At 37.9% G+C, this 14,548-nt stretch overlaps 1 protein-coding gene across 4 annotated transcripts in view; it reads left to right on the top strand.

Annotated features, from left to right (window-relative positions):
* SLC35F3 (solute carrier family 35 member F3) overlaps positions 1-14,548 on the top strand; it is a 389,956-nt gene that overhangs the window by 357,420 nt on the left and 17,988 nt on the right. The window lies entirely within an intron of this gene.

The following is a 14,548-nucleotide window of genomic DNA, read 5'->3' as shown; positions in this document are numbered from 1 at the left end:
AGCATCATGGAAGACTGACTTTTTCTGCCTCTATGTGTCTCAGGCATGTGTTTTTAGAACTGACCAATAATAAGATAAATAGATTAAACAGATGATAGATGGATGATACATAGAAAGATAGATGGATAGATAACTATATAGACGCATGATACAAACTTCTGGACTCACTGGTAGCAAAACTGCTAGTTGCTTAGAAAACCTACATGTAATGTAAGAAATCAAGCTTAATAAAATGATTCAGTATTTTGTTTCTAGTTGTGCTGTAAACATTAATCTTTTTGATTGTTTAGGCAAGTCCTTACAACTTGATTCTAATATACAAGGATACTTTGGCAGAAGCCCAGATCTGCTACCGAAGGGAAGATATGTAACACTGAAACATGCTCATGTAGAATGCAAACACAATTTCACTTACTTATGAATAGTAGTGGCTTACATCGGAAGATGATTCTACTCAAAATTCCCCAAAAGATATCTTAACATTTTCAAAATAAACAAAAGCCTGATTCACAACTTTGGTAATTGGTCTCTGCTGCTTCTGTTACCTTAAAGCTCTAAATAAATGCAGGGAAAAAAGAGGAAATAAACATTTACCCAGCAGTTCACTACTTATAGCTGCAAGCCACTCTAAGTTTTGTCTATTAGGTTTTATTTTCTAATCTCAGAATCTCAAGGTTGAAAAGCATTCAATTTCACAGAGTCCAACTTTCTCGCTAATGCTGGAATAAATATCTTTTTTAAAAGATTTGGTTTATTTATTCATGAGAGACACAGAGAGAAAGAGGCAGAGACACAGGCAGAGGGAGAAGCAGACTCCATTCAGGGAGCCCGATGTGGGACTCGATCCTAGGAGCTCGGGATCACGACCTGAGCCAAAGGCAGATGCTCAACCAAAGCCACCCAGGTGCCCCCTGGAATAGATATCTTTTATGACTACCTTACAATCTGCTTCTTGATACTGGATGAAGATATCAAGTGCCCCCGGTTATATTAATGTGCTCTGCTGCTAGGCCATTCTGCCGTCTATTTCCAATAAAATCCTGCAGTAGATGCTGAAGTCTGGGGAACTACCTCTTAAATAAAAAGTGATCATCCAAGCACACTAATGGGGTCTGGAACCTCATTCCATGGCATGCATGTATTTTCTTTATAATACAGATGTGCCTTAATCATGTGAGGTGGTTGGGAACTTTATAAACACTTGAGTCATCTATAACTCCCCCTAATACTCTATTATGAATACAATTATTCTTCAGGAAAAATTCTAAAATTTGTAGAAAACTAGAAGCATGAAGATATTTTTCACCTTTTTTATTATAATAAAAAAATTGGGAGTAACATAGTATCTAACTGTAGAGTGAGACAATCATACTATATTCACCAGCCCGAATTCTTTGAAGAATATCACCAGAATATCTATGCAGGTATCAATCAGAAGGTCACCAATCCTAGTTCTACACAAAAACAAATCCAGTAGGTAGAAAACCATGTGAGCCCAAGGGAACATTCTTAGGAGGAGCTGTCAGTTAAGAAGCAAGACACGGCCTTGCCTGTGCATAATGCTCACATGTGGGGGAAAGACCTGAAGGAAATATGTCAAAATCACAACTGAGTTGAAATGATTTCATCATGAGTAACATTTCTTTTCTCCTTTCATATTTTTCTTTTATATTGTTTTTTGTTTTAAAAACTTGCTTTAAGAAAGCAAACAAAATGTTCCACAAAGTTAGTATTTTTAAAAGCGCATTGTAGAGAAGAGGAATCCAGCTGGATCATTTCTTGAAATTAAAGTGCAGCCTCCTGTTGGCCCTGAACTTGGATCTTCTTTTATTTAAATATTTGCTTTTATTTCTCCTTCCTCTTCACCAGATAGAGCAGGGACACCCATAGGCACAGCCTGTCCCCCAATGCCTCTATCCATTCATCCTGATTCTTTAAAGGTAAAGGAATTATTTTACATCTTTAATCACACTATGTGTAAGTTTATTATTTTACTGTATAATTGAATTATATATAAATATCTGTGTGGTAAAACAAAAGTATTCACTTATGTTTGACTCTGAATAGGCTCTTCTCAGAAGGCAAAAACCTGTCATGGTGGTGACTCTGAGCAGATCTGGACATTGAGGGCTAGGAGCAGGAGATAGTTAATTTTCGGTTAATTTCGGTTAACTTGTAATCCAAGTTGTTGTTTTTCTTTTCTTTTCTTTTCTTTTTTTTTTTAGCATATAGAAGAAGTTTAAGGATGGTAACTAAGGCAAAGCAATCATTACAATCAGACCCTAGATCTAATTTAGCTCTGACCACAACCCATGACCAGGTTGCAAGTTGGCTTTTCCAATCCCTGGGATGACGTCAGTGTTGGAATGCAGTTTTCCTGTTCTGTGATTGTATCCTCTCACCTCTTCTGGCTTTTGTATGAGGTTCCAGCCTCTGTCTATAAATGTCTCTATGAGAGACTCTTCTGTTTGAGGGCCTGGCTTGCTGCAAACCTAATTAGCTCTTTTTTTCTTCTTCAGTAATGAAGTTTTTTCCCCTCACAGACCTCATTTTGGCTAAAAGAAGTAACTTCCAGGCAAAAAGTCCTACCTTAGAGAAACAAAATACATCTTTGATTTAAGGCACTCCTAACCTCCCTCAACAGTCCTCTACTCCCACAAAACGGCAGCACACCCAAGCTCTGGAAGATGGGCAGAGCTTCCTCCTGGCTTCACCCTTGTTGCTTTCCTGTCTCCTGAGTGAAGCTTGCGAGCTATGGCTGACATCACCTTTAAATGCATTCATAGTGCAGATGCTTCAGCACCTGTTTTGGATTAATCTTTTTGTTAAAAGTGAATGCTGGTAATGGACTAGAAAGTGAGATCCTGTCCATGCTTTCCTAGGGATGCACTGATCTGCTGGTTTGCACTTTGAATGAATGACCATGGCTTAGCTCAAGGACTGTACCTAGAGTACTTGTAGGGTGAAGTGCTTTTTGGAATTCCAGACGAAATAAAATTTTTTTATTTTCTAAAATCTTGATCAATCTGATATGTAAATAGGCTACAGTCAGCATATTGCCTTTCAGACCAGTCACAAAGTGAGTAGGTGTCAAATTTCTTAGTTCTTATAAGCCTGCCCCACCTACTTGGCTTCTTCTGGGATGCCTCTGTTCACATATGAATCACGTAGGTAGTCTTTTGTTCATCTGCTAAAGGCAGGCTATGCCGCAGGTCCTCTTCCAGTGTAACAGGAAAGCTAGCTTCTGTCCACAGGGGTATGTGTCCATCTCATCCACCACATGCCTAGGGATTACGGCATTTCCCAAAGCTCCTTGAGAGGCTATGGTAGAAAGGCAGTTCTGTTCCAAGAGACTAGTTTCCTTGCCCTTTGGTTTCCAAACACCATCTCAGCTCATTGCTGAATAATACTTTGGGAATTTATCCTGCATCTCTACATCCCCGTCTACCCCCTGCCTATCCTAACTACTGCTCTATTGATTTACTATTTTTTATTTTTCAGAATCTATTTTCATTTCTTCCTTATCACAGTTTTCTAGATTTTTATTCCTTGTTTAGCTGCTTGCTTTTAATTCTGCCATTTCTTTATTCTTTTTAATGTGCCAGAGCCCACACAGTGAACTGCCTTTTGCATATCAAATATATTGAAATGACATTTTATCTCAACTGACCATATTCCTTAAGGCCTTGCAAAGGAAGTAGAAAAAAGGTATAACTGGAATAATCGTTCCAATTTTGCTGTGTTATTTCCAAACGTTATTTTCGGTAAATATAGCTTATATTTGTGACCCAAGGGAAGCCCAAATTAGTAATTTAGTTTAATTTTTTTATTTTGTACATTATTCCATCAGTCTCTTTTTCTATCTTTTTATGTAAATCTATATATTTTCGATCTCCTACTATGTATGTGTGTGTCCCTGGAATTGGATAATATATTGTATCACCACCAATATATACTAACATTAATGCAAGTTTATTTCAGTACAAGCCAGGAACAGAGATGATGGGGGTCAAAAACTTGGGCTAATGGAATTATTATTCTCAATGAGCTTGACAGAAAGAACCTAGTACAGAGATTTGAGCCATAGGTACAAAGGCAGGCCAGAGTTGCTCAATACAGAGAGATCCAGAAGACAATCAGTAGTTTTCCTATCCAATGCTCGACTGCATTTGTTTCCTAAAGATTTAAGCTATGTCCTTAGCTTCCTGCCCTGGCACTGAATCACATCTTCCTGGTACCATGCTGTGTTCAGTGGATATCTGCCTGGTTTCAGCAGGCCTGTCCTGCATGTCCTCCCAGGCATTTTAAATTGCCATGGTTTTAACAGTGGGCCCTTTAGAAACTAGCATTAACTTGTTTCTGATCCAGAGGTCCTTACAAAATGTATGAGTCTGCATGCCTCAGGGACTTTCCACATCTCCCAGAGCCATCTTCTTGAGTTGTACCTGCCTCTGCTGACATGAGTTTGTACCAAACTTCTTGGGTTGCTCCTGCCTCTGCTGACATAAAAGTAGCCCAAGTGTTTGCCTCACATTTTTTTTCTTGTTATTTTTCTAGAATGTGAGATCATGGTCATGTTGTCTTTCAGCAAGTACTATCCTAATGGTTTGTATTTGGAGATAGTTTTTGCATGTGAACAAAGTTAAGAGTCTGATTTCTCACCTCAGCATCGAGTTGCCTGGAGTGCCTTAGCATCTGCAGTAGTGATGTTCCCTCTTTCTTAACCCCGCCCCACCTACTTTCTTTAGAGACTGCATTTGGAAAATATATATTTCCATTTCCACTTTCATAAATAGTAGTAGAATCCTCTACTTCAGAAATCCTCTACTTTAGAAATCAGTCATTCTAGATTTTTTCTTCTTAACATAACATGAAAATAAAACACCAAATCGCACAATATCTTTAAGTAGATCAAATAATCAAGTCCTGAAAGTGACAAGATATTAAATAACCTGGGCTCCAATTTAAAGAGCCACATGAGTGGCTCAGTCAGTTAAGCGTCTGACTCTTGATTTTGGCTCAGATCATCTTGTTTTTGGCTCAGGTCCTGATCTCAGGGTCATGAGATGGGAGCATCCATCTGGGTGTGAAGCCTGCTCAGGATTCTCTCAAATGAAAGAAGGAAGGAAGGAAAGAAAGAAAGAAAGAAAGAAAGAAAGAAAGAAAGAAAGAAAGAAAGAAGAAAGAAAGAAAGAAAGAAAGAAAGAAAGAAAGAAAGAAAGAAAGAAAGAAAGAGAAGGTTCTATCTTTGATAATCTATAGTCACCTGGCTTGAAGATGGCATTAGCTATGTCATATTTAAGCCATAGCTGTTTCTATAAAGATTTCCTTCAAGAAATTGTCTTTTCTTCCCCTGCTTTCATTTTAAATATTTTAATACAATGAGCAAGACAAAGACCCATACATCAAGAAAGTAACACATGCATAAATATACATCACAGAATTTGGAACCCCTTTTACATTTCTTTATATTAATTCTCTGAGAATACCACTGTTCCTGGCAAAGCCAGGAATAGGATGACACTTGAAACTAAAGATGGAGGTATCAATAGGTTTGATTGGCTTACATTTGAAAATTTTTTACCTTTTAAAACTAATTTTTTGGATATGAATTACATTGGAGAATTTGGAGTACATACATTTGAGATGGCTGGTAAAAGTGCATATTTCTGGCCTTATGCCCTCAAATTCTAATTCAGCCATCAAGTGTGGAAACAGGAACTCACTTTGTTCACAAGCAATTTATAGAATATTTATGATGCACTGGGCATTGTTCTAGGCTCTGGGGATTCAGCAGTAAGTAAAACAAAGTTTCTGCCTTCATGGTACTCATATTTTGCTAGATAATAAAAACGGTAAAAAATATGACCATATAATATGTCACAGAATGTGAGTTCAAGTGATGAAGAAATGAGGGGTGGTAGAGGTAGTGATGTCACTATTTTATGGAACAGTCTAGGGAGGCCTCTCCCCCAACTCATGTTCTTTCTCTCTCTCTGTCTCAAATAAATAACAAAATTTTTTAAAAAAGAAAAAAAGGGGGTGGAAAATACAAAAGAAGTGTAAGATAGATACAGGGAATAGTAGAAAGGTCTGGTATGTATATAATTGGAAGCCCAGGAACAGAGGGGAATACTGGCCAAGAATTTTCCAAAACTGATGAAATACATCAAGCCACAGATTTAAAGTTTATAAATCCCAAACCAATAATAATAATAATAATAATAATAATAATAATAATAATAAAATACAAGAAACTACACCTATGAACATCGTGGCAAGTCTGTTGAAAACTAAGGTACATATAAAATCTTCAAAGAAACTAGGAAAACTGAGACATTATTATCAAAAGAGCAAAAGACTTGACAAATTAACAATTGATTTCTTAACAGAAAAACTGAAAGCCAAAAGACAATGGAATTATTTCTTCAAAGGCAAGAATGAACATAAATGCCCATCTCAAGTTCTAAATCCAGCAAAAATAGCCTTTAAAAAGTGAAGGCAAAATAGATATTTTCCTACAGACCAGTAGGAGAAGAAACACTTAAAGGGACTCTTCAGGCAAAAGGAATCATATCAGATGGAAGTACAATTCAGAAAAGAATGATAAACTTTAGGAAGAGCAAGTATGTGGTAAAATATAAATGGATAATGACTATATAAATTCATAATCAAAACTATTCAATACTTATCAACTTAAAAATAGGTAAATTATGGTAAATTCATAGAGTTAGACACTATAAAGCAAGTGAATTGCTGCTACCTACAGCTAAAATGTCTCAGATATCATATTGAGTAAAAGAAATAAGACATAAAAAAGTAAATAATGTGTGGTTCTATCTTCATAAAAGAAAAGTAAACTATTGAAACATAACTCTCCATAATTACTCTATATTTAGAAGGGCAGGTAATGACTAAGAGAGGGCACAGGGGAAATTTATGGAGTGCTGGCATATTCTATATCTTGGTAGAGATGGTGTTACATGTATAATTTCTCTTTATAAGAATTAATCAGACTGCATACGTTAAACCTTGTGAACTTAAAGAAATATATTTCATATTTCAATTTTTAAATTTATTTCTAAAAGTGAAAGACAAGAAAACAATTACATTTGTAATATTATCAAAAAGGATAAAATACTTAAAAGCAAACTTAACCAAGGAAGTGAAAGATGTGTATTTGAAAACCACACAGATGTTCCTGAGAGAAATTAAGAAGAGCCAAAACAAATGGAAAGACATTTAGTAGTCATTGATTGGAAAACTTAATATTGATAAGATAGCAGTACCTAAAATGATCTACAGATTTAACACAATCTCTATCAAAAATCCAGGAGCATTTTTTTCAAAATAGAATAATCCATCCTAAAATTCATATAGAATGTCAAGGAATTCCAAATAGCCAAAATAAAGATTGAAATAATGATGAAATATAATGATGATTCAATAATGATGAAAAATAAAAGCAAAATTAGAGGTTTCACATTTCTTGATTTCAAAACCTATTGTAAAGCTATGGTAATCAAAACTGACATGAAGTATGATACTGGCATAAAGACAGTTTTATAAATCAATGGAATAGAATAGAGAACCCAGAAATAAACGGACATATATGGTCAAACAATTTTTGGCAAGGATGCTAAGATTATTCAATGGGAAAAAAACTGTCTTTTCAACAAATAGTGCTAGGAAATTTTATGTTATGTAGATTTTACTACAATTTAAAAAAAATTTTAAAGAAAGAAAACAGAGAGACATAGGCAGCATGATTTTTTGAGTCCAAACTTAGGTGTACATGAGAATCATTTGGAAGTTTTAAAAAATACAGTGCAGTCACATTTTAATGCAAATTCACAACTACAAAATATAAGGATGACTCATGTTTCATTTATGCAAAAAATTCAAATAATGTGGCTCCCTCAAGATTTTAAAAGTTAAACAAGAATCACAATATCAACTCTGGGAGCCCAAGGGAACTAGAAATGCCAGGTGGCGATGTTAACATTAGCTGGCAAACAGAAAGGCAGTATACTATGGGAAAACTAATCAAGATTTCTAAATTGTGATTTAGAAATGGAATGTTGTCAAGAATGTACCCCTTCTATAAACTGCACCATTGTCTATAGGATTCTAGGCCCCTTACTAGACAATTTGATCAAGTGTACCTAGGGTTGAATCCAAGCAATCTATATTTTTAAAGATCCTTGGGAAAAAAAATAAAATAAAAGATCCTTGGAATTTCTAAGACTAATGGTCTATGCATCATTGTTTGAACACCACTGGTCTTCCATAAAGGAATAAGCACATTCATTCTGTTAAAAAAAATTATTGACATACATTACGTCTTAGGCTATGAAGACATAAGGTGAAGCAAAAGTATAATGATCACATGGTGGTTATGCCTTAGAGAAGAAGTCAGATGATTAAATAACCAGTTATAGTAAAGTGCAGTTATAATAGAGGGTCATGTATGTATGATAAGGATTACCGGGTATGTGGGGAGTACGTATCGGGGGCACTTCACTGAAGAGGGCATATGGACTGGGACCCAATGGATGGAAGGACACCAACCAAAGAAAGAGGGGAAAAGTAAGAATGTTTCAGGAAAAGGAAACAGAGAACCCATTGAGACCTGGTGCAGAGGGAGAAAGAGCACTAAATTCACAGAACTAAAATGAGTTCAAGCTGAGGGAAATTCAGAGCAAGGATGGAGAAGTGGTGATACATAAATCTAAGGGTAAAGCTAGATCAGAGAGGACCTGGCACACCTTGTGGAGAGCTTGGCCATTATTCTAAGGGAAAGTAAGTGGAGAGGAGGATCTCTATGGCTAAAACATGGAGAATGTGATGGATTGGATTGAAGAAGAGACAGCAGTGGAGAGAAAAACTCAATTAGGTTTTAGCAGCAGTGGTCCAAGTGAGAGGAGAAGAGGTATGGGCCAGCATAATGGCCATAGGAATGAGATACTTAAGAGAAATAATCTATATGCCTTAGTGATGAATTAGATGTGAAAAGGGAAAAGAAGTTAAGAATGATTCCCAAGAATGCAGCCTGAGCAGAAATATGAATCATGAGTACCATGTTGCAATTGAAGGTGGAGGGGGAAGATATTGCATCCATTTGGGAAGGCCAAATTTGAGTTGTCTGGGATGTCCAGGATGCAGGATGGTATCCAACAGAAGAGATGTCTTAACTAGAGAATCATCAGTTGAGCTTTGAAACCAGAATAGTAGATGAGGTTGCTCAGTGACTGCTTGCAGAATAAAGAGAGGAAGAAGTAGAAGAGAAATCTAGGAAAACACTAAAGAAGTCTTTTGAAGGAAGCTTGTAAGTATGTAGAGGGGTTGGAGGACACCAAGAGGGGTATGTTGAGTTAGAAGCCAAGAAGGATGGATATTTGAGGAGGAATAGCCTATTGGATTTAGCAGTGCAGAGCTTGTTAGTAATCTGTCTAAGGGTTTGGGTGAGAGACCCGAGTGACACGGGGTTAGTAAGCAGAGGAATGAGAGGCAGTCATGGCAGACGTGAGTGTAGACAACCATTCTGAGAAAGCTTGGCTCTGAAAGATGGGATGAGGGAAGACGGGGCTGACAAGATGCTTTCACTTTGGGGTGTATTTTAAGGTTGGTGAGGCTTACACCTATCTAAATGGTGATAGAAAGGATTCAAAAGAGAGGGAGGATCATTGAGGGTTCATTGGGGAGTGAACACAGGCTACAGGTCTGGTTCCACCACTGTCTGAACTTGAGAGCATCATTTGTTCTGTCTGGACTTGCAGGGCTCTGCATCTTTATCTGTAACTTGCAGGGCTCTAAATCTTTGGTTTTTCAAACTGCACTGCTCAGAACTGTCTCAGGGCACTCAGCTTCAGCCACAGCAACTTGATCTCTCTCTTGTGTTTTTAAATAATTTTTTATTTCTAGCAATTTAATAGATGTAAATACTTTGGAAATGCAAAATAGCAGTAAAAGAATCTTAAGAAAAACAGCAACCCCTGTTCACACCTGCTCACTCTCAGCCACTCCCAGTTCTTGTGATATTTATGCCAATTTACGTAAATTAAAGTCTCATCTCCGTGTTTCTTAAGTGTAGGCATCTATTGATTTCTGTCCCATCCTATGCTCACTTGCCCTGACTCTGTTTCTTCCGATGTAATGCTACCCCAATGTTTGGTTAACAGTGTTTTCACTATTATCATCATGCAAATATTGCTCACCAGCTCTGTCTCCCTTTGTAAGCAACCTGTCATTTCTCCTGCCAGTAACATTTGCCTCTTTTGTCTTGTTTGCCCTGATTTCCATTAATGATTGCTATTTTTTCCTGAATGTTCTTCCATCTCAAAAACCTATCAATATACTCCACATGCTGGTGTAATCACAAGACTTCCTTGGAGGCTCCACTCCCAGACACATGCATGGTCTACCATGGAGCCTCTCCCTGGCACTAGCTTTGACTCTTGGCTGTGTTGAAGCCGTGCCCTCTGCTGCCATACCTTCCTCTTTCTTGGTTTATGCCCTTATTCTGGTGCAGCCTGTCCTCTAGTGGCATAGGAGTCAGTGTTTTCGAGTTCTGCATAACTGAAAATCTTTATTCTCCATCCCATTTGATTGATAGTTGGCTGGTTGTAGAATTCTGGCTTGCAAAAAAAAAAAAAAAAATCCATTGAAAAATGGTAAGGTCATTATTGTTTCATTTCTGTTTTCATTGTTGAGATGTCAGATGCTACACAATTTCCTACCCCTTGAACCTATTGGGTTTAAAGCTCTTGGGAGCTTTTTATTTTTGTTTTTATCCCTTCGTGTCACAGGGATGTGCCTTGTTTTGGTTCTTTCTTCATTCATTTGTCTTGATACCTGGTAGGTCCTTTTGTTACAAAGACTCATATCCTACGTTTCTAAAGAACTCTCTCAATTTACATCTTATAATTTTCTCCATTTCACTTTCCCCATTTTCTCTTTCTAGAGCTTCTTTTAGTTTAATATTGGACCTTCTGGCTTGGCCTTCTAATTTTATTCTCTCTCTCTGTCTCTCTCTCTCATGGAAGATTATCTTGGCTTTATATTCCAACTCTTCTACTTAATTCCTTTTACTTATCCATCCTTTATTTAATTTCTAAGATTATTTCCTTTTTTATAACCATTCATTCTTGTTTCATTGGTACATTTCTTCTCTTCTTTCTCCAAGGACATTCTCTCCCCCCCAATCCTAACTATAAATCCTACCTATGCTTGAAGGTTCAGCTCAAAATCCATATCTTGTATGAGGCCTTCTCCAGTCAGTTCAAATCTCTCCACTAAACATGAATTCTATAGCTTTATTACATTCTACACCACTGAATGAATATATGATTATATTTAAACTTACACTGCTTTCTGTTGAGGAAATCAGTTGTATCTCCTCAATCACATTATAATCTCAAGAGCAGGGAATGTTTACTTGTTATTTTTTTAATATTTTATTTATTTATTCATGAGAGACACAGAGAAAGAGAGAAACAGAGACACAGACAGAGGGAGAAGCAGGCTCCATGCAGGGAGCCTGGTGTGGGACTCGATCCCAGGACTCCAGGGTCATGCCCTGGGCTGAAGGCAGACGTTAAGCCACTGAGCCACCCAGGGATCCCCTGTTCACTTGTTCTGTATCAGCCATAGTACCTTGTCTAGAATTGTGGATATAACAAGTGATAAACAAGTGCTTACTGATTTGAAAAAAAATGATTGGCCATCTAAATCCACCAAACCAGGCTATCCTAGTGAGTGTTCTTTAAAAAAAAAAAAAAAGATTTTATTTATTCATAAGAGACACACACAGAGAGGCAGAGACATAGGCAGAAGGAGAAGCAGGCTCCCTGCAGGGAGCCTGATATGGGACTCGATTTCAGGACCCCAGGATCACAACCTGAGCCAAAGGCAGACATTTAAGCACTGAACCACCCAAGTGTCCCTAGTCAGGGTTCTTTAAAGAGTACCAAGAGCATAGGTATTTGTCAAATAATATGTGTAGAACTTACAGATTTTTATAATTTTCCAGTCTTTCACAGGGTTTCATTCATATCTAATTCAAGGGCAATATTTTAGTGACTTACTTTTATTGACTCTTCCCTGAAATGCTCAGCTCAGATTTCATAGGAAAAACACAACTTTCTTTTCTCACTCATATTTCATTAGTTTAGGAAATATTTAATAAATTATGCAATTGAAATAACCAAGAACAATTGGCACAAGCAAGATTGGAAACAAACAACATCTAAAACTTGGCCAAACACATGACTAAGTTGGTAGGAATCAAAGGACTTGGGCATGCTGAAGAGTAACCTACCAGCCTTGGGCACTTAGCTGCCGAGGAAGGAAGGGCATTCAACTGTCGTGTCATTTAAATGGAAATCAGTCAAGAGAGTATCTATTATATTCTATTCTCTGTATAAGAAGAAGAAGTATCTGGAAGAAATGAATTTGTGCTCATCATCTATCTTGGGTCCCCTTGCAATCAAGGGTATATGTGGGCAACCCAGCTGACACAGATTAGTGTACAGTCTTTGGTCTGAAAGCAATGCTAGGCTTACTGGCTCGGGGGCCAATCATCTTTGTCTCCTTAGAACCAAGATCTGCCCACTTGAGCTGTACTCCTCTGTCATGAGCCTACAAAGGGCCAACAGAGCTCTGCTGGGCCCAGAAATCTTACCATTTCCATCTCCAGGATGGATCTCTCTTCCCCACCACTTCTACAACCATCACACATTGGAAGAATCACACGTAGATTCTCAGAGAGGACATAAGGTTGCCCAATTGACTTTGGATGGCCCCTGCCACAGTATGAATCACTTCTTTTTAATATTCTGGGGAACTTGGAAATCCTATATGCATTGTGGTCCCTTAAGAAGGGTAACCTCTAAGTAGAGTAAAAATAGGTTGACATTAGGGGGCACCTGGACTAGGTGTCTGACTCTTGCTATCAGCTCAGTTCTCAATCTCAGGGTCCTGAGTTCAATCCCTGCATTGGGCTCTGTGCTGGGTATGGAGCCACTTTTTAAAAAACGTAAAATAGGTTGACATTAATGGCAGGAAAGATTTGTATTTCCTGTCGATCATGCTGAAAGGACTGGTACCACTTTATAGCTTCTAAAAATCACAAGTATGAAGGAAGCCATCCCTGGTCACTGTCTTTGAGGGAGAGAAGGCACCTGAGAGAACCCCCTATAAAATATTGTATTTAAATTGTGCAGCAAGAGAAATACCAGCCAATCAGATGAGAGTTTTGTCTACATATACATAAACTTAGTGATTCAAATGTTTTCTCTGGTGCTGGTTTAAAGCAACATAGGACTCTGAGTTCAGTGAAAGGTAATGAATTTCCTGTTTCTTCTGTGGCTATCCCACAGTCAGATAATGAACAAAGGTTGATTTCAGTTTGGACTGAAGATAAGAACAAATTAAATTACATTTTAAAAGTACTCCAAATGCCCTTCTACTCTTGTTTTTAATTTTTCTCCTTTCCTGCTGCATTTTAATCTTAAGTGGCAGAGGCCACATCTGTTCTCCCAGACTGGGGTATTTGGCTTATTCTAGTTTTATCTTTTCTTTCACTGACTCCCATCGTCGCTCACTGGTGCATCAGCTGCACTGGGCCCTGTTGTGAGTCTGGATATTGGCAGCCATAGGACCCGCACTCCTTGCCCATCTATCTTCTAGTCTGGCTGTCAGGACAGCAGAACAATGACCTTGGCTCCCCAGAAGTGCAGGTAACTGTCTGTAGACCAAACTTTTCTCAGGAGTCTCTCCACTCTAAATACCCCCTGGTCTCTTCTGCTACCTTCTTCTGTGGGTAGAAGGGTGGCTTTGTTTTTCTGAAATGGTTTTTCGTACACTGGTGGTCCTTTCCCCTGGAGTCCAGAATGGCATCGAAAACATTCCTTCTCTACCTGTTTCCTCTCTGTTCAGATGCTGAACTCTTGGATATGTGCTAAGTTTCTCAGGTGGCATGGAGACCTGAACTTCCCTGTGGTGGAAAAACAGATTCTAAAAACAGCCTCATGGAGAAAATGAACAGAGCATTAACACTAGTTGTATCACAACCAAAACGTATTAGATGCACCCAAGAATTGACTGCCCCTGCCTGATCACAAGACAATTCCAGCTGGAGACAAACTGTTTAAAAATATGTTTCAGTGAGTTCTCTTCAAGTATGCTCCCCCTCCCCGCCCCCGCCCAAAACAGAGGTCTAGTGACTTCCTTCTCTTACCAAAAAAGTGACAATTCCTGTCAGTCGCCATGGAACTGGGTCCTTTTCAGGTCAGACAATCCCAACACTACACTGCTTTCTGTCTAGAACCATTGGTTCCAAACATAGTACAAACAGAAGGAATAAATCTATGATGTCAGGTCACCGTGGGACATTTTCTTCAATGGACTAAAGGAATAGATCAAAGAGCTATTTAATAGATGTTCATAAAAAAATAATTAAAAAATAAGAATAAACAACTCCCCCCTTCCTAATTCGCTTTAAAAATGGGTATAGGGAAAAAAAATGGTCTGTCTCAATCCAAGAATA

This window comes from Canis lupus, chromosome 4 (genome assembly GCF_003254725.2).
Source record: "Canis lupus dingo isolate Sandy chromosome 4, ASM325472v2, whole genome shotgun sequence".
Classification (NCBI taxonomy): domain Eukaryota; kingdom Metazoa; phylum Chordata; class Mammalia; order Carnivora; family Canidae; genus Canis; species Canis lupus.
The sequence above is the reverse complement of the archived record's forward strand: the minus strand, read 5'-3'. Positions and strand labels throughout refer to the sequence as shown.